The sequence below is a fragment of the Trachemys scripta genome, chromosome 5 (assembly GCF_013100865.1).
Source record: "Trachemys scripta elegans isolate TJP31775 chromosome 5, CAS_Tse_1.0, whole genome shotgun sequence".
NCBI lineage: Eukaryota > Metazoa > Chordata > Testudines > Emydidae > Trachemys > Trachemys scripta.
The window spans coordinates 117,244,420-117,269,045 of record NC_048302.1 but is presented as its reverse complement, the minus strand read 5'-3'; the positions used below and the strand labels follow the sequence as shown (position 1 = coordinate 117,269,045).

The 24,626-nt window shown below is 43.3% G+C and overlaps 1 protein-coding gene across 1 annotated transcript in view; it reads left to right on the top strand.

Moving 5' to 3' along the window:
- The first annotated feature begins 591 nt into the window (after nucleotides 1-591).
- The window catches only part of AFAP1 (actin filament associated protein 1), a 175,715-nt gene continuing 151,680 nt past the window's right edge, over nucleotides 592-24,626 (top strand). The window contains 1 exon segment of the mRNA XM_034771556.1: nucleotides 592-773. The gene's annotated coding sequence lies outside the window, so the exon portion shown is untranslated.

Here is a 24,626-nt window from a genome sequence, read left to right as displayed (position 1 = left end):
TGGTGGGGAAACGGGAGGTTATCTCCCTCCCTTCACCATACATCCCCCCTCAGCACTTGCTTGTCCCCAGGTAGAACCCATAGCATCTAGCAGCACCCCCTTCTATGTCCCCCTGGTTGTCTCGAAGAAACACCCCACACCACCAATCTCTGCTTGGCCCCAGCCTTCGAGCTCAAATGACCCTTCCTGGGCTCCAAGAACTGGCACCTCCCTAGCCCTCATCCCTTCTGCAACCCCCTAGTCCCCTGAATGGTGCTGGCCCCCTTCCTGCCCCTTTTGCAACCCCTTAGTCCCTTGGACGGTGCTGGCTCCCTTGCAACCCCCTAGTCCTCTGGATGGTGCTCGAGACCCTCTTCCCTGGGGTACCTCCTTCCCCGCCCGCAGGGAGCATTTACCCAGAGGATGCTGTAGCACCCCACGCCGCTATATCCTTTCGGGGCGCAGGCTAGAGAGAGCAGCTCCGCTCCGTGCTACCTGCCCTGGGGCCGGGGGCTGGGGCACTCCCCCTCCCTCCTTTGTTCTGCCTGGCTCCGCCTCCTCCCAGCGCTGCCGGCTGATTGGGCAGCGCAGCCGCCAGTCTGGGCCGGCTCTGGCATGTGTGAATGATACTCCCCGGGCGTGCGGGGCTAGCTCGCGGCGGCTGCCTCCTCCTTTCCCCCGTCCTGGAGTGGAGCCGCTGCTCCCTGCCCGCCCTCGCCCCATTGTTGCGCCGGGTCTCGGGGTGGGCAGGCGCCCGGCTTTGTGCGGAGAATTGCTGCAGGACAAGGCTCGAGGTAGGCAATGTCTCTCTGCTGCTTGAACTCTCGCTCCGCTGCCCCTTTCCCGGCTCCCTGTTTGCAAACCTCCCCCAGCCCGCCCCAATGCCAAGGCAGAAACGGCCCGCTGGGCTCGGCCGAGGGGGCTCTGAAATGGGAAAGGGGCTTTCTCTGCCAGGCTCTGATCCCCCCCAGGCAGCCCCTGCAAACAGCCGGGGGCTGGAAGTTCTTTGGAAAGCACCCAGCACAGAGACAAAAAAAGCCCCTCTCTGTTTTGGCTGGGAGAAGCACATGGAAAAAGCGGTGATGGAGCCAGAGCATCAGGCGGCAGCAGTCCAGCCAGTTACTGTTTTCCCCCTTGCAAGATCTCTGGTGGTTGGGTTCCCCCCCCCCCCGACTCCGTTGCGCTGTTACATGATGCAACCCTTGCGTTGGGGTTGAAAGAGCGAAAATCTGGGTTGAGCTCTTCACAGATTATGCCATCTGGTTGTGATCCTTGTGACTCCAATCTCCAGAGCAAGACACCAGCCCGTCTGACGGGCTGCCCCAACTCCGAGAGGCTGCTGCTTTGTACCGTAGAGGGTTTCATTATTTCCCCCCACCTTTGGGGACAATCCACCCCGATTTTGTCATTTCAACCCGTTTCAGCACGGAGGGGGAGGGGGGAATTGCATCATGTTACAGTCCCAGAGTCAGTAAGGGCGAAGGCAAAAAGAACCATCTTTCCAGATCTATCCCCACTGGCTTCACCAATATATGACCCCCTCCTTTGTATTTCCTGTTTAACGGAGAGGTTAAAACTAAAAAGCAGCCGTGTGATTGGTAGAAAGATGTTCAGTTCACAGCGACGTATTTTGATTTCTTCCACTGGGATTTTTTTTTTAATTCAATTTTTACTTTGTTGGTTCTGCTTGGAGATAGGTGAAATTTACCCAAGATTTAGCCCGTTGAAAAATGAATAGTGAGGCAACAGAGAGAGATGTTTGGAGCCAGGGAAATTGAGCACATTCTCTAGTTTGTGTACAGAGTTCAAAGACTTCCAATAAGCTCCATTGATCTTAAGAAAGGAAGGGATTCACCTGCCTGGGGGGTAGTATGGAGAAATATACATGTGTCTGAGAGAAGAATCACCATCTTTCCCTTCCATGGATGTTAGGGATGGAAAAGACTTTAGTTTTCCAGTCTCTCCCATTTGTTTCATCAGTTTTCTCACACTTAATAGACTTGTAGTTAGTTTTTCATGCTTGGACCATGGATGATGGTTTCAAGTAAGATCAGAATTATAAAATAATGAAGCAGACCCCATATGCAGAGAGATCCCTTCAAAAAACATTGTGTTGTAAACTTGTGGGCATGCCAGCCTCATGTCTTCTAAAGATTTCTGTTGATATCACTCTTTGTTTTGCTCCATGAAAGAAAACTGTATTCTGACAACATGGATCAACGCTACTGCTTATGATATTTTTCACAAATGAAGTACCCCTCCCTCCCACACACAGCCTTGTGGTATGTCCAGCTACTGCTGTAGGCAGCAAAGTGCCATAACTTTCTCTGAGATGCTGGTTAGGGTATCTAGGGAAATGTGAGGTTAATTTTTCTATGTCAGGTCTGTGTAGGCATGGCAGATGGGGGAAAAGGTATCAGCTGGTTTGGCAGCTGGTAGTTTGGTTGGGATACTTAGCAATGGAGGAGGAGTACTTCACCCATCTCTCCTCTATTGGGTATCCCTCATTCATCTCCTATGCCTCCTGGTCATCTCCCAGGAAAAACCTGCACAAATATCTTGCTTTCATAAACAAGTTATTTTGTCTTTTGGAAGAAAAGGGCAATGGAACAGGAGAAGATCTGGGGCATTGGACACTAGATAGAGTGGGTGATGGCAGTTGTGTTATCATGGCAACAGGATTACCAGAAATAGTCAGGAAAATCTTTAAATGGATTCTGAAAAGAAAAGAGGAGTACACTCTGCTCTATTTTTGTGAAAACACCCAGGGATTTTAATGGCAGTCCTGTACATGGAATGATGAGCACTTATTTCCCATCAATCAGCCATTGTTTGGTGTTTTGTCAAAGAAAAATCTCTAGGCAACGGTATCAGCATTATGCTGGTATTATGAGCTCTCCAATACAATCTTGGATGCTAGGGTTTGGGAAGATCACCTGGGTCAGAACTGTTCCAAATAGGCTGTTTATCATTCACTATTGAAAGGAGGGGCTTGTGATCACCAACAAATGCATGGAACACAGGAACTTCAATAGTCCAGTCATTGATAGTGTTTTAAAACCTTACAGATTTTGGACGGAAGTATTTTTGTTTTGTTGTGAACATAAGTACTATAGTTCTATTTAATATGCATAGCCATCCATGTACTTTTGAAGTGCTTTATCAAAAGGAACTAGTGGGGGACTTTATAGACAGAAGATGCTGAACTCATGCTTTGGAGGGACCTTTTCCAGAAAGTATGTACCTGCCAAGGATTCCACCAGAGCTTTAGGTTGAGCCATGGGAAGGCAAGCAAAACAATAAAATGGACTCCAAGGCTTCTCCAAATTCAGGAGAATTTCTGACCTTTAAAAAGAGAGAGATCTTATTTATTTATATTTAAGAAACTATCACTGAATGCAAAATGAGCCAGATTCTGCACTATAGTACACCTGCACAATCCCATTGACTGCAGTGTGGTATAAGAGCAGAATTTAGATGGGCTTTTAAACCTATCATCTGTGAGTTTAGAGTAAGTTAAAGGAGGGAAAGGCTTCCAGGGAAGGATGTTTATGGCTGTAGGAAATTGTGGTTGCATCTTCAGGAGATGATTCTGTTTGTTGTTTCTTTTCAGTGGTGTAAGGAAAATCAGCTCTAAGGTTAGAACATGAACCATCTTGTCACTGCTACTCCTCAAAGCTTCCCTGAAACAGAATGCCCTAGTGCAGTGGTTCTCAAATTTTTTTTCCCCGTGGACCACTTGAAAGTTGCTGAGGGTCTTGGCGGACCACTTAATAATCTTTCCAAATGTTGTTTGTACCATTAGCTAACTATATTGTAAAGCGCTTTTGGATAAAAGTGCTATTTAAAAAAAAACCTTAATAATAATTAACGTTTTTTTGTTTTACAAATAAAAGCACACAACTCACATTTTAATATCAGTAGTCTTACCTTTCTAATGTGATGGATGTGCCCTCTCTCCCCCGCCGCAGCAGCCCCTGAGCTGGGGCTGGGAAGGAGGGGGGTCTCTCCCTCTCTCTCCTGCCACAGCAGCCCCTGAGCTGGGGCTGGGAAGGAGGCGGGACTCTCCCTCGCCATAGAAGCCACAGAGCTGAGGCTGGGAAGAAGGACCGTCTCTCCCTGGCAGCTGCAGCCCTGGAGCTGGGGCTGAGAAAGTTGCCTCTTTCTCTGGCCACCACAGCCCTGTACGTCCCAAATTCCCCCCACCCTGTCTTCTCATCCCACTGCCCCCTCCCACCTACCTCCTATTCCTCCCAAGGCCACCACCTCACCTTACATGTGTGCCTTCTCCAGGGTCCAGGCACCTAATTAGTGGAGCCACGCTTGCGCGGCTCCGCTAATTAGGTGGGTGGCCCTTCATTCTCTTGTCTCCAGCCGCCTACGCGAGCATCTTAGAGGGAACTATCCGTGGACCACCTGAATGGAGCTCGGACCATAGTTTGAGAACTTCTGCCCTAGTGCAAAAAGTTGTCACTTCAGTGCTCCTTAGCAGTGTATGGAGAGGTACAGGCTTAGTTTCAGGCATGTATCTAAAACTTTCATTTCAGATTTCGGGGGGAGGGATAGCTCAGTGATTTGAGCATTGCCCTGGTAAACCCAGGGTTGTGAGTTCAATCCTTGAGGGGGGGCCATTTGGGGATCTGGGGCAAAATCAGTCCTTGGTCTTGCTAGTGACAGCAGGGGGCGGGACTTGATGATCTTTCAAGGTCCCTTCCAGTTCTAGGAGATGGGATATCTCCATTAATTATATTATTATTTAAATATCTCTATCAAGGGGAGTATGGTTAACCAGGCATCCATTGGTTAACCACATTGATCAAAGCTGTTTCCTTTGTTTTGGAAAAGGTGTGGAGGGAAGAGGTGTGTTTTTATATTTATCTAAAAAGATAATTTATCCTGATAAGTGGAAGGGGGTGGAGATGGCCTACTTTTTCTTCCAAATGATTGGGCACATTTAGTTCATGTCACAGGAGTGCGTACGGGGTGTGCCGGGTGTGCCCAGGCACACCCTAATGTCTCTCAAAAAAAAAGTGGCTTTGCATTTTAATTTAAGTAAAGTTCAGTTGTTAATTTTAAAAAAATTAAGTTTAGTTAAGTTTTAATTTCTTTAGTTTGATGAATAAAAATAATGTCCTCTATGATTGAGTATTCAATAAATGTTCGCCTTTAAATATAAATAAATAAATAAATAAAATTCCCCGGGTGCACACCCTAATGAAATGTGCTGCGCATGCCTATGGTTCAAGTTTTTGTGCCCATAGCACTCTAAAACCCTTTTATTGGCAGTCTCTTCAAAAGATTGATGCATCTTTTCCATCTAGACGGATCAATTACATGACTCATGACTTTCTGTGGATATAGTTTTGTGTTTCCACTTAGTCATCACTGTGTCTATTGATTATTCACCGAAAACACAGAAATGGACAGGTATCTAGGTTAATGTACTTCTGTAGGCAATGTTCTTAAGTTTTTCAATGAAATCCAGATTTTATACCTAATGGAAATTACTTGAAAAACAGGGCTGGACTTAGGTTCTATAAGGCTACTATAAACAGTGAAACAAAGGCCTTGTGCCTTCTAAAACATAACTTTGAGAAATATACCTATTTTAAGTTCTTTATCCATTGAGGTGTCCTTGAGAATTTAGGAAAGTCCCTATAGATGTATGGCATCTAAGGCTGGCCTTGCAGAGAATTCACCTTCTCTAAATGAGGGCATGTCTACACTTGCTATTTAAAGTGGAAAAAGTCCCCTTTTTGCGCAAAAACCGTGGGAGTGTCTACACTTGCCAATGACTCTTTGAGATGAAACTCAGAAGTTTCACCGCAAAAAGAAAACCACCTCCACGAGAGGCATACAGCTCTTACTGGTGATGCTTTTGCAGTGATGTGCAAGTGAAGACACATTCTTTCTGTTTACACAGCTTTTAGCCTCCACAGGATATCCCACAGTGCCTAGGTGACCACTCTTGCCAGCAGCTCTGCTGCTCTGACGCCAGATAAACAGACATCCACTCCTCTCCCAGGAAAGCCCCGGGAACTTTGAAACTCCCCTTCCTGTTTTCTTGGCAAATGCTCACTTATCTGGGCAGATGACAATGCCTGCTCCTCGGAGCAAAGGATCCCCTGCTTGGAGCCATGCTGAACTGCTGGAGCTGATCAGTGTTTGCGGAGAGGAGATTGTGCAGGGACCCAGAATGCCCTACGATCACCCTCTCCCCCTCTCCCACAAGACCCATCGTCAAACTAGAGAGAGCTGCAGTGTGGGATAGCTACTCTCAGTGCACTGCTCTGGTCCACGATGGAAGTGCTGCAAATGTAAACACTCTCTGATGCCTTTGGAAGTAAGTGAGTACACAAACCAGTGAAGCTGACAGCGCAAAAACTCTGCAAGTGTAGACATAGCCTGACTCTTAGAAAAGTCACTGAGATCTTGCATTTAGATCTCTTGTGGGAAGGCAACTGTAAAAACTTAAATGCATATTTACCAGATGAGAACAAGGTAATCAAAGAGAAAAATAATGTAAACACTTATTTTTCTACCTGGAAGTGGGTCACATTCTACCTTTGGCTGGATGAATGGGATGGCATGAGTGACTGTAAAAGTGGCCTTTCTTATGTTTGTTTCTTTCAGGGATGCTTACAGGAATAGGGTGGGAAATAATCAGAAATAAAGTCAAAAGGTGGTGTAAGCACAGCTGTGCCATCAAGGGCAGAACGTGGCTCAAAGCATGCATGATGCAGTAAGGTCTGATCGCGGACAAGCCCTTATGGAAGGTCTCTTTGATGGCACGATTTGCCCTGCCTATGTTTACAGGGGAGGGATAGCTCAGTGGTTTGAGCATTGGCTTGCTAGACCCAGGGTTGTGAGCTCAATCCTTGAGGGGACTACTTAGGGAACTCATGCAAAATCATTACTTGGGCCTGTTAGTGAAGGCAGGGGGCTGGACTTGATGACCTTTCAAGGTCCCTTCTGGTTCTAGGAGATAGGATATCTCCATTAATTTAATTTAATCCTGCAAGATGCTGAACACCCTCAATTCCCATTGAAGTCAATGTGAATTAATGGCACTCCACTCATTGTGGAAGTGGCCCTGGGAGAATATACTAGGCTGTGGGGCAGACTGATCAACGTCTTTCCTGATCTACACTAGAAAATTACATCGGCTTAACTATGTCGTTCAGGGCTGTGAAAAATCCACACCTGAGTAGTGTAATTAAGCCAACCTAGCCCTCACTGTAGACAGCCCTTTGTTGGCAGAAGAATTCTTCCATTGACCTAGCTACCACCTCTTAGGCAGGTGTATTACCTGCACCAATGGGAGTGTCTACACTGAAACACTACAGCAGTGCAGCTGTATATGAAGCCTTTTGGTGAGATCAGTTTGAAACACAGGGTCGGGTATCATTTTATGTTGATGATACACAAGTCAAGTGTATGTCTTTTTCCCTATGGCACCACAAGCTCAGTCCCCGCTGTAGAGAAATACTTGGATGACGATACCAGTTGGATGGCCTGGTGCTATACCCTGCTGTTGGGTAGAGATTGTTGATGTGAAGAGACTTGCTTCTCTGCTATGTCTTTGCTTGTTGAGGGAGATTCTGTCTTAGGCAGTGAGTCAGGTTAAGAATGTTGGCATCACTTTTGACTATGCTCTGTCCAGGGTAAGTCATAGTTTATAAGTCGTTTGCACTGCAGGGCACTCAATAGAAATATATTCCCTTGTGACCACAAGGACTGATGATTTTTGTGGAAAAGGAACAATGTTAAAATTGTACAATATGAGATGTTGTTATAGGATAAGTGTTGTTACATGGATTGCATGGCGGAGTATGTGTGGTATGAAGACTGAAAAGAACACGTGCCATTGAGTGCACAGAGACACACAGGCTCAGACTCCTGCACCCAAGCCCCCTGTTTCGCATTTTGCTGCTGTGTCTATCAAGATAAATAGGGGGAAATGTTACTGTAAAGGATTGCTTTTGGCTTTCCTTTATAATGGCTTTGCTGTCAAAAATACAAGCACCTTGGGAGTAGACAGCGTATGTTTGCCAGTATAACTGACAAAAATGATTAGAAACTGATGGTAAAGAACAAAACAAAACTCTTGCATAAATAAGAAAAGTTAATCTGCTCATTTTTTAAAAAGTAAAAGGAATAAATATAAAAAACAGTGCACTTGTTTAATTATGAGTTCTGAGACAATTCTGGGATTTCTGTTTTCTGACGGGCTGTCTCCGTGGGCATATCTTTGCCAGGTCATGTTTTAGAACGGATGGGGATGGCTTTTTTGCTCCAGGGCAGATACAGATAATTTCTGCGCTTGTGCCAAAGGCTTTATAAGCACTAAATACGGAACAAAAAAAAATCCCATCATTCATCAGTAATAAGCATCAGAAATCAGTGCACAAATGCTTTCAGTTTAATCTGTACTGTTGCTGATGTCTCAGAGATTGGGTATTTTAGCCCTCAGCTGGTAAAATGCAGCATTTGTGTATGCGCTGTACTAAGTATACATTATTCATTAGGGAACTGTCATCATATCATGGTTGTGAATCCCTGAAGTCTCTATCCTTTTCCTAATCATATCTAAACATTTATAGAACACAAGAACTTGGTGTTATTCCACTTGACTGGCTGACCAATCTTCTGGTTCATTTAGTACATCCTCAGCTGGTAGCCACAGCTAAGGAGTAGGTCCCTTACAGTTAATCTAAAATAGAGTTCAGAAACTTGGCGTATTTCATACATCCATAGTAACTAAACTAGCACTGTGATCTTTAGTAGACTAGTCATAATTGCATGTTATCTTCATGGAAAAAAGGGAAAACCAAAAGCTAATTAATGGGACACATTCTTGTTAAACCAACAAATAATATTAAGCATTAGGACTATCAAGGTACCACCTGCATTTTAGGCCTCTAAACTTGAGTGTTAGGAATGATTAGTTTGTCCAATAAAAAGTCTCATTACCTGGTTGGTTTAATTTTTAAGAGATTAATTACAGATGCTAGAGCAATTTAGAATCTTAACTGGTGTTTGAGTTATGCTCCCTTATCATGGTAATGTCATTGTTCTAAAAGAGGAGTGGAAGAAGTGATGAGGGAGAATATAATTTGTATTGTTACTAGCAATTAGCATATGTGATTAAATTGCCTAGGCATTTCTTATCAAGACCAGCTGCAAACTGGGAATTGAGGTGTGGCCTTCATACAATTTACTAGTGTAGTCATCAATCAGATACGGCATAAAGCTTTATCACATTCTACCTGTGTGGCTCACAGGCCACATGCTGTCTAGTCTAGGGAGAGAAACAAGGGGAACTACTGCAGGTTTTAAATTAAACAAAACAAACAGTGAGCTTTTCCCATCTGCACTGACTTCATTGACAGATTTTGACTTGTACATTGTGCTGCTGGTCTGGTCTCATAAAATGAAACTGTTTTAAATCAACGTGACAGACCTCTTGTAAATTGCAGTTTCATTGATGAATCATTCACAAAGCTTTCATCACATCTTCTGCCTTCCACAGTCAAAACAGCTCAATTCTGACCCCAAGCAGAGCGCTATTTTATTAAGAAGGGATCAGTGTGATATGTTAAAAAAAACTAGGAGTCTGGTGTCACCTTCAAGACTAACAGATTTATTTGGGCATAAGCTTTCATGGGTAAAAAACCCACTTCTTCAGATGCATGGAGTGAAAATTACAGATGCAGGCATAAATATACTGCTACATGAAGAGAAGGGAGTTACCTTACAAGTGGAGAACCAGTGTTGACAGGATGGATGTGGTCCACTCCCAATAATTGATGAGGATGTGTCAATACCAAGAGAGGGAAAATTGCTTTTGTAGTGAGCCAGCCACTCCCAGTCCCTATTAAGGTGTTAAATTTGCAAATGAATTGTAGCTCTGCAGTTTCTCTTTGAAGTCTGTTTTAGAAGATTTTTGTTGAAGGATGACTACTTTTAAATCTATTATTGAATGTCCACAGAGATTGAAGTGTTCTCCTACTGGCTTTTGTATGTTACCATTCCTGATGTCTGATTTGTGTCCATTTATTCTTTTACGTAGAGACTGTCCACTTTGGCCAATGTACATGGCAGAGAGGCATTGCTGGCACATATCACATTAGTAGATGTGCAGGTGAATGAGCCCCTGATGGTGTGGCTCATGTGGTTGGGTCCTCCGATGGTGTCGCTAGAGTAGATATGGAGACAGAGTAGGCAATGGAGTTTGTTCCAGGGATTGGTTCCTGGGTTAGTGTTTCTCTGGTGTGTAGTTGCTGGTGAGTATTTGCTTCAGGGGTGGTGGTGGGGGGGGGGGGGTGGGGGGGGGGGCGCTGTCTATAAGCGAGGACTGGCCTGTCTCCCAAGGTCTGTGAGAGTGAGGAATCATTTTCCAGGATAGGTTGTAGTTTGTTGATGACGTGCTGGAGAGGTTTTAGCTGGGGGCTGTACATGATTTGTTGTTTATTTTCAAATAGTTGCTGCAAGTCTGGGTGGTGCAAAGTAAATAAAGGTTTTTGGACTGCACTTGCTCTTAAATGAATTAATGCATTTTTTTCAGAGATTTGAACCTATGAGTGGGTGTTTTTATTTATGCGAGTTGGGGGGGTCGGTTATTGCCTTAGCAAATGTATCTGTGGTGTTGTGGCTGTGGTCTGCTGACGGAAGTCTGAGAGCATTGAACTAGAAACATGTGTTGCAGTATTTTGTTGAGCACTGGTGACAGCTGCATGAGTGGATGTACGGCAGTTTGTCTTGAGAATATGTGGAGAAGGCGTGTGACGTCTGCTGACTAGGGATTGTCTACATTAGAAGCAAAGGGCTTGGCAGCCCACCTTGGACTGTTGCCCCGCAGTACTGTGATGTTCTCTCTCTCTCTCTCTCTCTCTACGTGCACCCGCCCCACGTTCTTCTCTATGCAAACATTTTTCATTCTTAGCACTTGTCACCTGGCCAGATAAGTGAGCATTTGCCAAGAAAACAGGAAGGGGAGTTTCAAAGTTCCCGGGGCTTTCCTGGGGGAGGAGTGGATGTCTGTTTATCTGGCGTCAGAGCAGCAGAACTGCTGGCAAGAGTGATCACCTAGGCACTGTGGGATATCCTGTGGAGGCTAAAAGCCATGGGTTTGGCAGCAGGGTTCCTTTGACATTATGAAGGAAAGGAGGAACTCGTGGGTCAAGGAGCCCAGAACAAAATCTGTGGTTGACACAAGTGAGCAAAGGCTCTGTCTTCCTGGTCCTAGCCTCCTGCATTGCTCTGCGATTCTCCAGAGCTTAGATGCACTTACAGACTGGTTTCTAGCCTCTTTGTCAGGATACTATGAATATAACACAACCTCATAGATATAGGCTTTTTACCCTTTGGAGTTCCTTTCCTTCTCCAAACCCCACTCTCCAATCTACTCAAAATGCTGCCACAAAGATTGTCCTTTTCCTCTACTGCTCAGACGATATCATTCCCTTTTTCAAATTCCCTTGCTAGCTTCCTCTTGCCTTCTGTGTTAAGTGCAAGCTTCTTGTCTTCATCTTCAGGGCTCAGCACAATTGACAGGTATCAGAGGGGTAGCCGTGTTAGTCTCTATCTAATTGACGGCTGTCCCTTACCTCTCTTCTTCCTTCCTTCCCTCTTGAACTGTTAACTGGTTAAGCCATTGGCGGAGATAGGATGATCTGACCTTATTTGCTAAACTAGGCAAGTCTCAGCATAAGCTATCTGAACCTATTTGCATCACATACTGGCAAACAAATTCTAAAAGGTGTAATAAACAGATGTGTATGGAAGCGTTTAAATAGAGTTGGTCACAAAAAACACTAAATATTTTTGCAAAAATACTTGTCCTCATATGTGGAATCATTGAGGTTAATTTTCCAGCTGGCTTGAAAAAAACATGACTCCAATGGACAATGATTGGCTCTAGTGAGGTTTCAAAGTCTGTCTGGGCTTCTGTGGTATAGAAGTGTGACAATTTTTTTTCCCCTGTGATCCAATAGCTGAGCTAAGGACTGTGTTAAACAATGGGTGTAGAGTACTCACAGTCCACAACACAGGGGATATACTGAACACATGTCGAAGGGAAAGGGGCAACGGCCAGAATACTGCTGTCTTTCTGCAGATCAGGCATTGTCCCTTTGGGCTGTTGGCAGCTGAGTGTAAGTTAGAGAAACCCTGAAGCTATTTTAGTTTATGACGAGATGCAGGTAGTTTCTGACCAGCCCTGAGAGATGGGAGCCACAAAGGTGGTGGTAAAAATCCATCTCGGGAACTACAGAACTAACCAGACCTTCCACTTTTTACTGAAATATCCCATTACTAAAGAATACCTCTTTTAAAATGAAAAAATCATGCTCAGTTTTTTTTTTTTTTTTTTTTAACAAATGTCTTCATGGTCTAGAGCAGGGGTACGCAACCTATGGCACGTGCGCCAAAGGCGGCACGCGAGCTGATTTTCAGTGGCACTCACACTGCCTGGGTCCTGGCCACCGGTCCAGGGAGCTCTGCATTTTAATTTAATTTTAAATGAAGCTTCTTAAACATTTTAAAAACCTTATTTACTTTACATACAACAATCATTTAGTTATATATTATAGACTTATAGAAAGAGACCTTCTAAAAACGTTAAAATGTATTACTGGCACGCGAAACCTTAAATTAGAGTGAATAAATGAAGACTCGGCACACCACTTCTGAAAGGTTGCCAACCCCTGGTCTAGAGCCTGCCGGGATGTGCAGAAGTGTTCTACTTGGACAACCCCTCATCCACACCATGTGCTTATAATAACGAGCATAAAAAAGCAGTGAGATTCTCTCTGGTCCAGGGAATTTCTAGGTGGATAGCAGGTCCTTTAGGGAAAACCCTAACAGCTTGGCCAGAGATGAAAGCCCAGGGTGTGATTTTTTTGTTGTGAGCTTAGAAACCAAAGAAACCCAATCTTAAATATCTTGGGGGAACTTCTGGACAATAGCCAGTGTGAAGAATGTTGAGTTTAGCTGGGTTGGACCCCACCTGTGTACACAAAACAACCACATTTCCAGGTTTTTTTGTTGAAAAATTATATTTGACAATCATGGTCTCATCTAAAATGAAAAAACAGCTGGGAAGGTACAAAATTTCCCATTTTAAAAACAAATAAAAGCAAAAACCAAAACAACCCCACAAATCACCAACTAAATAAATAAACCCAACCAAACAAAACAAATTTCTTTGCAGAAAGGAAAAGCAGTCCATCTGTTGGAGAGTTTGTTTGCTCACATGACTTGGCATCTTTTCAGAAGTCCATGAGACTACTTGCATGCTTATGTGCTTTGCTGCATCAGGGCCCTAGCCTTGTCCTCTCCTGCATGCCTTGGGCCATGTCTACATTAGGAAAACTGGTTGTGTTTTAACATGATTTCACTGGTTGTGGTCAACCCAAGGCTCTCCTAGGTTAGTCTCTCTCCTAGTGGCCAGCTAGCATGTTTTAAAACACAAATTATTTTCCTAGCTTTAGCATTTTCTCCTTTCTGCCCAATTCCATTATCCTTCTGTCTTTCTGTCCACTTCTTGGAACAATCATTCTTCCTCCTTCTAGCTTCTAGGGTGCTATTCAGCCTTGGCTCTCTGAATATTAATACATGCTGTGTTGGTCATAGGAGGGTGCAACTTTTTGAATTTCTTAGACAAAAACGGGCCAGTATTGTTTTTTTGTGAGAGACACATTCAGTTCCTGATCATCAGGGGGACTTGTTGAAGGAGGGGAAGGGGAAGGTTTCTCAAGCCATGGCTCCAATTGTGGCATAGCTGTTCTTTTCTCATGAGAATGCAGCCTCTCTCAGAAGGAGATGGTTCAGGTGGAGGCATGTATTGAGGCTGTTGTTTTTAATATTTTTTTTTACTGTCTGTGCCCCCATACTCTGGGGTGGGGTCCTGTCTCCTTTCTGCAGACACTTCTCCAGGCCTTACTTCACTGTGATCCTGAGAGTATTATTGTGCTGTACTGTAGACTGGGTTTTAGGGCATGGCTACACTTGCAGATGTAGAACCCGTTGAGTTAAACCAGCCTTCATAGAGAAAGCGCTGCAGTCTGTCCACACTGATAGCTGCAAGCTCACTGGCGTGGCCACATTAGCAGTTCTTGCAACAGCCACAGAGAGCAGTGCATTGTGGTAGCTATCCCAGCATGCAAGTGGCTGCAAAGTGCTTTTCAAATGCCCATTTGAAGTGTGGAGTGTGACATGGAGTGTTTTGTGTGTATGTGGGGGGTGAGAGAGTGGGTTTTTGGGGGGCTGAGAGCATGTCAGCATGCTGTCTTGGAAGTTCACCTCTCTCTCTCACACAGCATTCCACAGTAATGGTTGATTTGTCTCAGAGCAGATAAGCAGCTGGCTGTCAAATGGAGCTTTCAAAGGGCATAATCCTGCAGCGATTACAAAACAATGACAAGAGTGGCCACTTGATTTAAGGGGATTATGGGACGTTCCCAGAGGCTGATCAGAGCGCAGTAATGCAACACCTCGTTCACACTGACGCCCAGGCGTTTCAGCCAATCTGCACCAAGCGTTAATCTTCTCGACGAGGTGGAGTACCAGGAGCGCTCTAGCCATGGAGTCGGAGCGCTCTATGTGCCTTGCCAGTGTGGCCGGGTAGTGAGCTAGGGTACCCGGGACTGCTTTAATGTGCTCTAACTCGCAAGTGTAGCCAAGCCCTTAGACAGAAATCATGAAGAGCTACACCCAAAGTCAGCCAGGGAACTGCACTGTTTCCTGCAGACTTTTGGGATAGTGATGTCTGGAGGCGCTCCCACGCCACTGTTTAGCAGCACTGCTGGCCGAAGGCTACTCCCAGTCACTTCATTTTTATGCTGTGAAATCCAGTGTGAATATATTTGTTCAGTCTTCCATGTCTCCCACACACTTTTCTGACCATTGTTATGTTTTTGTTAGCATGTGTCTCCCTCTCTCTGCCTGTGCTTCCTACTGAGGCTTTAATTCCAAACTCTTGTTGGACCTGAATTTCCCCCAGGCGTTTGGTATGTTCTGGGAGTATTGTCGGGAGAAGAAGTCCCTGTATGAATCCCTGAGTCAGTGGTGGATGTTGGGAAGGTCCAAATCTAGCTGTTCTGCCAGCAGAACACTCAGGCTGCTGCACAGTCTGTATATCATGCTTTGAGTGCCCTGAAATGGACCTTCATGGATCTTCATGACAGCCTCGATGTGGGGAATGTGGCGCAGATGCACCAGACTCTTACGGAGAAGACCAATTTCTGAGTTGCTTGATGGAGGAGAAGGTGTAGGGAGCCACGGTTTGAGCCCATTTCACCCAGATGCATGACACTGATGCTTCCATGAGGGTTGTGGTTTTTTTTTGTTTCAGTTTGAAGAGAAAGACTAGGGACTGCCAGCAGATTTACAATCTCTGGCTGCCTGATTGTCATCAGATGGCTGATTCCACCAGGACCAGGAAAGTAACAGTTTCCTTTTACAGAGCTCTGTAATTGCGTGAAATGCTGCTGATGGATGAGCTGCACCAGGGGTTACAACCATCTGAGTGGCAAGGAAAAGCAGCATCTGGGTGCCCCTCTCTTCTTACAGGCGCTCTGGTGCAGTCCCTGTAAGCAAGGCCCCAGGTACCGACGGGCTGCCTTCCGAATTTTATAAATGTTTCTGGTATCTTATTGGTTCTGATTTCTCCACCCTCCCTCCCCCTCCCCATCACACTGCTGCTCCAGAAAGGGGACCTTTGTGACTTATGAAACCAGAGACCTATTTCCCTTCTCTGTTCAGATTATAATGTTATATACAGGGCCTAGCAAATCAGCTGGAGCACTATCTGGACCCTTTGATGTACCTTGATCAAACATAGCCCTATCCTCTGTGTTTTTAAATCATGATGCAGCCATCTTTTTAATCTGGATGTGGGGTTTATTTCAGTGGACTAGGAGAAAGCTTTTGGTAGAACTGACCACGGCTCTCTTTTTAAAGTGCGAGAAGCATCTGGAATTGGGCGACTGTGTACTTCATTTTTTTTTTTTTTTTTTTTTTACACCAACCCAGGAACCAAACCCTGCAACAAACCCCGGTGCCAACTCTGCCCGCATATCTATTCAGGTGACATCATCATAGGACCTAACCACAACATCCACACCATCAAGGGCTCGTTCACCTGCACATCTACCAATGTGATATATGCCATCATGTGCTAGCAATGCCCCTCTGCCATGTACATTGGCCAAATCGGACAGTCTCTACGCAAAAGAATAAATGGACACAAATCTGACATCAGGAATCATAACATTCAAAAACCAGTAGGAGAACACTTCAGTCTCTCTGGTCACTCAATAACAGACCTAAAAGTGGCAATTCTTTAACAAAAAAACTTCAAAAACAGACTCCAATGTAAAACTGCAAACTGGAATTAATTTGCAAACTGGATACCATCAGATTAGTCCTGAATAAAGACTGGGAGTGGCTAGGTCATTACAAAACCTAAACCTAATTTTCCCAATACTAATTTCCCCCTACTGTTACTCACACCTTCTTGTCAACTGTCTGAAATGGGCAACTCTCATTACCACTTCAAAAGTTACTTTCCCTCCCTTGGTATCCTGCTGTTTAATTAATTGTCTCGTTAGACTGACCTCACACTTGGTAAGGCAACTCTCATCTTTTCCTGTATTTATACCTGCTCCTGTATTTTCCACTCCATGCATCTCGTGAAGTGAGTTCTAGCCCACGAAAGCTTATGCCCAAATACATTTGTTAGTTTCTAAGGTGCCACAAGGACCCCGCGTTTTTGCTGATACAGACTAACACGACTACCACTCGGAAACCTGTGTCTATGTAGTGTAGCCAGAGGTTACAGAGGCCACAGCTGTAGTGCTGCTAGTGCAGACGCTCAAAGCTGATGGGAGAAAGTTCTCCAGTCAATTTCATTACTCCATCCCCTGCGAACTGCAGTACTATGCCGGCGGGAGAAGACTTTAGAAGTTTTTCAACAGCTTGTTAGCAGTTTGGAACTGGTTTTCTCCAGTTTCCTGTTTATTCTTGGAGTGAGATACAGCAGTCATGTATGGCCTGTTTCCTGCGGTCCAGTTTTTTTACTGGTTAGGCCAAACTGGCCGTTTTGAAATCTTGCAGTGACTGCGGTGGGGGAGAGGGACGTGATGTGCTGGGATGTTCTGGGCACTGAGTGTAGATTGACTACACCTTTTATAAATTGACTTGTAATCTGGGCACTTTTCTGCTGACCCTGGTGTGTTAACAGTGTTTTGGGTGAACTTGGTGATCGTCGTGCCTTGGTGATCCATGTGTAATGGTTGCTTAAGATTTGTTTATTTTTGTTTATATCTTTCTCTGTGGATATGGGCATGCACAATGTTTATATGATTTTATGTTGCATAAACGTGTTTTGCATGTCACGTCTCTGTTTTTAAAATCCAGCTCTATGGAGCTCTTAAAAGGAAATCTAGTGTGAAAATAAGCAGTATTGTAAGACTACTCTGTAAACAGTAGCTCTTTGTGCAACATAGGCAGAACTGCAGATATGCATGAGAGGTCTGTGTTATCATATAGTCCAAACAGACAACTACAATATTGTTCATTTTACAAACAGAACAAAAAAAGTAAACCTAGTTAGCACTTGATTTTTAAAAGGTGTTATATTTAATTTTATGTTGTTTTCCCCTTCTTTTCCCATCGTTTTAACATCTTGTTAAAAGGGAAACTGTTTCTTCTATTACATTTACACAAAAGCAGCATGAAGAGAGAGAGAGAGTTATAGTGTACACAAGACTTCTCCAAGCCAAGAAAGAGCTGTTATAAATGGACTTAAATATCCTATTTTGAAATCTATCTCCCCACCTCACTCCCATTAAATTTTAACAGACGATCTTTGTTGGTGAGATTTTTTTTTTTTGCCAGACTTACGAAGCTGGAGAGAATGGGGGCAGTCTGTTTACAAAATGGAAAAGGACCAAACTAGTAGTAAAAATGCTATTTTCAAACTGCTAAATGAGTACTAAAAACAATGAAGAGACACACACAGGAATGTAAAACTTTTGTTGATTGTGAGCCGTCACTCAAAGTGCATTTTCCTGTATAGTTTTAAAGCAGCTAATAACACTGGTAACATTGTTACACTATTGTAACATTTAGTTCTTCTGTATTTGCTTTGTGTTTAAATGTAATAAGTAAGAAACATACCTTAGGCCATGTCCACGCTAGCCCCAATGTCATCAAAACTTTTGTCACTCAGGGGTGTGAAAAGAACTACACAGACTGACATAAGCGCTCGTGTGCATAGCACTATGTGTGCGGGAGTCGCTGTCCCATCAACATAGGTATCGCTGCTCATTGATCTGGTTTTATTATGTCAACAGGAGAGCTCTTGCCCATTGGCGTAACGTGGCTACATGAGTGCTCTTACAGCGGCACAGCTGTACCGGTACAGCTGTGCCGCTGTAAGCTTGTTAGTGTTGTAGACATGGCCTTAGAAGAACAGTATTCGTCCTTATGATGGGCCTACTCCTGCCCTGATAGAAGTCTAGCCATTGACTTCAAAGGGAGCAAGATCAGACCCAATGAGTCAATATGTATAAAACTCCATAACGTGAGTAAATCTCTGCGCTCCAACAGAGAAAACCTTCCATGTGAGTTTTATTTTTTTTAATCTCTTCTATTAACATGTTTTATTGTGCATCTTGGCTGCTACCAACTAGCCTGTAAGGATTATTAGAATCTCTGCTTCCAAGAACCCAATTATTTTCCTTTCTTTATCAGATCACAACATGAGAATTATGTCATGAAATTAAAATCCTAACTGCATGAGTTAGGCTCTGCTTCGTGGATGATGAAAAGCTTGGTTCATAAAGCTGCATGTTTTTTAATTTAAGAAATGGGAGCCGCATCCCATCTGACTGTAGCTTTCTGTAAATATCAGTGCTAAGATTTGACATTACTATACCATAATATGTAATAGTACTTGGGAAGGACATTTAACTTGTGCAATTCTGTATAACCCTGGCAGCCTTGCATGCTCTCTCTAATTCATGCACACACCGAAGTTCTGAGAATCGTTCAAGGAAAGAAACATATATAATTCAAGATAAGAAACAATACATAGTGTATCAGTGTTTGTTTTACTGTATTGTTACCATGGGATTCTCTTGTTATCAAGAAACTTTATAGTGAGGTCAGATTAATATTGGTCTCTAAGCTCAAATGTTAACTGCCCCCAAAACGGTCTTAAAAAGGATTGCAACTCATAGTTATGCAGGCACATTTCTTTGTGCCTGTCCATCTGTGTCTACATATATAACAGTATGCCATATTTCAGAACATGTGGAATCAAATTGCATTACAACTACTAAGGAAAAATATTAAGGGTTCTCAAAAGCACTTAGCATTGGCCTGACCCAGGTCCCATTGAAGTCACTGTGCTTTGGAAAATCCCATCCCCAAATCCATATTCTTCTATATACACATCCAGTTGGTCTTAGGCAAAGGCAAAAGTAGTAAATGGCCCCCACACGTAGTCCCCATGCATACATGACTGAATTGTGTCCCAACTGACCTTTGCAACACCCCTCTTCGCAACTGTGGATCAGCCTCTCTTTGGCAAGTACCTGACCTCCAGACATATTAGGTTGAGTAGTGGGGTCCATTGTGAATTTTCATGCAAGAGGTGGCTAGGGGTGTGTGTCAGAACCCAACCAGGTGAAGGGCATGAGGGCAAGCAGAAAACAGATGGAAGAGGTCCCCTTTTAGAAGAAACTAGATGGGGGTGCTCAAACTTGGTGCTTTGCATGGAGTCCCACAATCCATAGGGCCATCATTAGGAATATGCTCTGAACATACTTCTCGTACAAAGAGACCATGGGGAAAGATTGCATGGAGGGGATTAGTTTTATGTTTTTTGATCACTATTTTTAGAGGCCAGAATATAGTTTGACTTGTCCCCGGTTTGTAACTAAAGGCAAAGTGAAGCAGAGGGCAAACAAGCATAGGAGCCAGGGTGTGGATGGTCAAGCCTAGTGGTTCGAGTCAGGTGCCTGGAGCTGGTGACAGAGTCTGGAGCTAAGCCATAGGTCAGAGATGGAGACAAAGGCAGGAGTCAGCGTCAGAGATAGGGCATAAGAACAGGGAACTGGAGCGAAACAGGAACAGGGAACAGATGGGAGTCTGCGATAAGGAGGACCGGTACCAGGAACAGGCAGGAAGGCAGGGCTCAGGAGTCAGGCAAGCAGTCAGGCTCCATAAGAGCAGCCAGCCAAGGATTCCTCTGATTGCTCAGAGAACTTTTCCTCTAATTTTTCCCACCCGTGTGCAGAATGAATTTTGTTATGTGTGACACATCTTCTCCATATTGAAGCACATAACAAAATTCATGTGATGGGGTTGGTCTGAGAGATTCGGAGTGTGGGAGGGGGCTCAAGACTGGGGCAGAGGGTTGTGGTGCGGGGTGGGAGGTCTCTGCTGGGGGTGCAGGCTCTGGGGTGGGACTGGGAATGAGGGGCTTAGGCCTGGGGCAGAGGGTTGCCTGTCCCCCGGCTGCGGCAGGTTTGGGACGGGCTGGGTCAGGGCAGGGGAAGGGATGCCGCGTCAGGTCCGTGCTGGGGGAAAGGCATTGCTACCCGCCACAGCACTGAGTGCCTGTGTGGCGCTTAATAGGCAGCTGTGTGGTCATGTGGCCACGCAGCTTAGAGGGAATTTAGCTGCCTGGGGAACAGCAGGTGTGGGTTCAAGGCCTGTGATCCCTCACACCAAGAAGGATATTGAAATAAGAGCAGAATGAAATTCTGATAATGTCAGATGGATAAAATGTATCTGGGCTCTTTCTTGGAGGATGAGGCAGAGTTCTGGCTCATTCAATGAGGAGATGGTCTGTGTTGTCTTTACTCACTGACAACAGCTAATTCTATGTCTCCATGTCATCTGACCCTGCTAGTGCGCTGGAATGAATCACCCAATATCCATGGAAGCTAGTTAGCTGAGGCTGAAGTTGTGTTGGTGGGTTGGGAAAAGGGAAAGAATTGTCTGCTGTATAAATCTGCCATTTGTTGCAATTTAGGGGATGTTATTACATCCTTGGCTGCTCTGGAAGTTCAGGTGGCAGCTGTGCCCATGCATGCTTTCTGCCTGTTTGTGCTTGGTGAGTTGCGTGTGACCCTCTGTGTTACATTGAACTTGCTGCTGTTGTCATGAAGTGAAAGAAGCATGAACAACTGTAGTGTGCTCTATATGAGGCTGTGCTATGAGACTATATGGAAGATGAAGCTAGAGCAGAACGAGGATGCCCTCTTACCAAGCAGTGTGTCATACAGACGTCAGTCCTTATGACCAACACTTGGAAACTTATTTGCAGCTAGGGGAAGTTGTTATTTTGCTTCAATCTATAAAACCCCTAAATGATTTAGGGCTCATTTACTTGAGAGCCTACCAGACACTAAGAAAAGCACTCAGCTGAACCATCTGAGTTAGAAGAAATAGAAACATAAAGGTGGAAGTCATCCTGTACTGAAGACACAACAACCCATGTTTGCAACAGCCTCGTATACATGCTGAACAAAAGGAAGGATACGATGGAAATCTGTGAGACTCCACATGAAAGTCCTTGAGAGTATTGTAGGTGCTCAGCACATCTGCAAATGAGAAATCTAAAAATTGAAGTACTCAAAATTAGTGGGCACTTTGGAAAATCTGAGCCTAGTCCTTTCCGTGTCTCATTTTCTCTGTCTACAAAATGAGCATACTATTGGTTATCCACTTCTTTTTAAGATGTTTTGATAGCTGCAGTTGAAAGGTTGTATATAAATGTGAAGTACTGTGATTAGTGTTCATTATTATTACTCTTGTGACTGATTTCACTGACTCTATTAGGGCCGTGTCAAGTGTTGCAGGATCTTGCTATACAATAGCTTCACCACTACATTACATGACAATATCATGGCTTGCCAAATTATTTTTTTAATCAAAGCAGTTTTTGAGATTTATATATGCAAAGAAAGTCTCAACCAGTAACATTGAAAAGTATGTTGTAAATATGGGATCAGATTTTCAAATTAGATGCACATACATTGGTGTACACCTATTTTATGACCTCTAAAATTAGGCATGCAACTCTCTTTGCATTTACACGCATGTAAAGTAGAAGTAAGTTCCCTGAAGTCAGTGGAGTTACATGGTATTAAAACTGGTGTAAATGAAGGGATGGCCATCTCCTGGATTTGTGCAAACATATTGACTCTTTGCACTCCTAGATTAGGTGCACCCAAATATAGGCAAATGTGCGTGCCTAACTCTGAAAAACTGGCCCAGACTATTTAGATGTCTGCTTATGAATTATTTTGGAAGTGGATGAAAGTAAACAAAAATGTCTTATAGATGAGACTTGTAACCCAGGAGTGAACTTTTTATAGTTGAGACATAACCCTAGGAAAATGGATTTTATGGTAGAAATTGTCTGCTATATGCCAGCTGCTCTACCAGGTATTCCTATAAAATTTATTTCACAATCTTTGCAGAAGTTTGCTTTGCAATGTCTGGGTCTCATGGAAGACCATCTGTATACCAAATGTTAATTTATTAGTTACTAGGAGACTTTCCATGTAGATGGAGGTATTGCAATACATCAGTAGTTTAAATCATTTGATTCTGAGTAAGTTAAATTACGAAAATTAAATAATAGGCTAAAAATAATGGGGTTTTGCATAGGATTCAACAATATTTAAAGAATAAAAAACCTGTCCTCAAGTCACTGTAAAAAATATTTCTACTATAGAGAATGTGAAAAGGAAATTGCCCATGGATGGTGCCTTGTACTTCGCAGTCAGCAGTGTGAGGTAAATTGACAGCTGTTTATATAGCTACTGTTTGTGGAAAAACCTTTGATTCCTGTGCTGTTAGAAAAGGTACACATGGAGGCCATATTTTCTTAGAAGAGATAGCATCTGGCTTCAACCAGTTATGTGAACCAGTTTGTAATATTAAACTTATTTCTTAATAATGCCCAAAACTGTTGTTTCTGTTTAGTGCTGAAAGGAAGTCCATAGGAAACTGATAATTTAAGTTGATATATAAGTATCAGTCCTTGGTGAGATACTACAGTGAGATATAGAGAGGGCATATAAATAGACAATTGAAGAATGTGGTTTTCATCAGCAGAAATCTGATGTAAAATATTGTATTGCAAGTTGATCCCCTTAGCGTGGTAATTTTTGTATTTGTAACTGCATACCTGCTTTAAAATATTTTAGATCTCACACCCAGACAGCTGTGTAAAACAATGGGTCCTGCTGTCCCATCTTTTTGTTGTTGTTTTGTTTTTTAAAAAAAAAAACAAGCCATAGAATTCAATAAGGAGTTCAGTTTAAAAGTGGATTAGGTGTTATAGTTCAATAATCCTTACTGGGTAGCTGGGCCCTATTTTTAAACAACAACATACCAAGTAGCCTAAAGTGTTGGGAATCCTGTATCGCAGCACGACCGCAGCAATACCGAAACCTCTCAAAAAGGAAATGGAAATATAAAGGCCTGGTATATTTGTACAGTAATTCCTGAGCAGCAAAGCACTTCAAGCATGTGAGTAGCCTGTTCAAGTCTATGGGACTAATCACCTAGTTAAAATTAAGTGTGTCCTTAAATTCTTTGTTGCATCAGGTCAAATAACACATCGCAGTGGTGCAAAGGGCATTGTGCAAGCTCCCTGGATTGGAGTTAATTTTACCCATGAAGTATATTAATGTACAGAACTCTAGTATCTATATTTCCTTTCTGTTTCATTGTTTTTCTGCCTTTCTGTGATTTATTTTCAGTATTGGAGGGTGTGCTATTTTTATTAATAAGGTAACTCCTTATGAATAGTTTCATTTAAAGCTGAATAATATCCCCTATCTGAAGATGGGTTTTGATTATCTTACTTACAGTACATGACCTTTCTGAAAGGCTGTTAGTTTATTATTCTTCAAAACTAGAACAATTGCGGAGAACCATTCCTGTAGTTGTTTTAACTGTACTCCATACAAAACAAAGCATGCTTTTGCTGAAAGATTAAGTGTTAAATATGGTTAGGATCTGTAGAGGTGAAATTTTGCAATTCTGTAGCATTTATAAGAAAGTATCATTCATAAACACATCAAATTCATTTAAGTCTAGACTGCCACATTGCTAGAGTTTAGTTTAGACAAGCATGTATTTACATGTTCTTTACAAGGAGGTATAATATGGGGAACAGCTGGAGTTTGTGTTACTCAGTATGTATTAAAACAAGGACAAAATAAAGCTAAATTATAAGGGCATCAGTCCCTTTCAGATATTTTTACACTGTCCCTGATATTGTACTGTGATAATCAGGATCTGTAACATAACAAAATAAGCTGTTTAACAAGGCCTTCTAGGAGGTGATGTAGCTCTCTCAGATACTTATATAATCCTTATTACCATTGTATCTGAGCAACTCACAATCTTTGATGTGTTCATCCTCACAAGACCCCTGGAAGTGCTGTTATTCACATTTTACAGATGGGGAACTGAGCCACAGAGAGACTAAACCATTTGCCCAAGGTCCTAAATCCCAGGCTAGCACCCTATCTGGTTGGCCAATGAACATCTATGCTATCTGTTAAGCTTAAACAGCTCCCTCAGCCTGAAAAGTGGGGCTACAAGGGTAT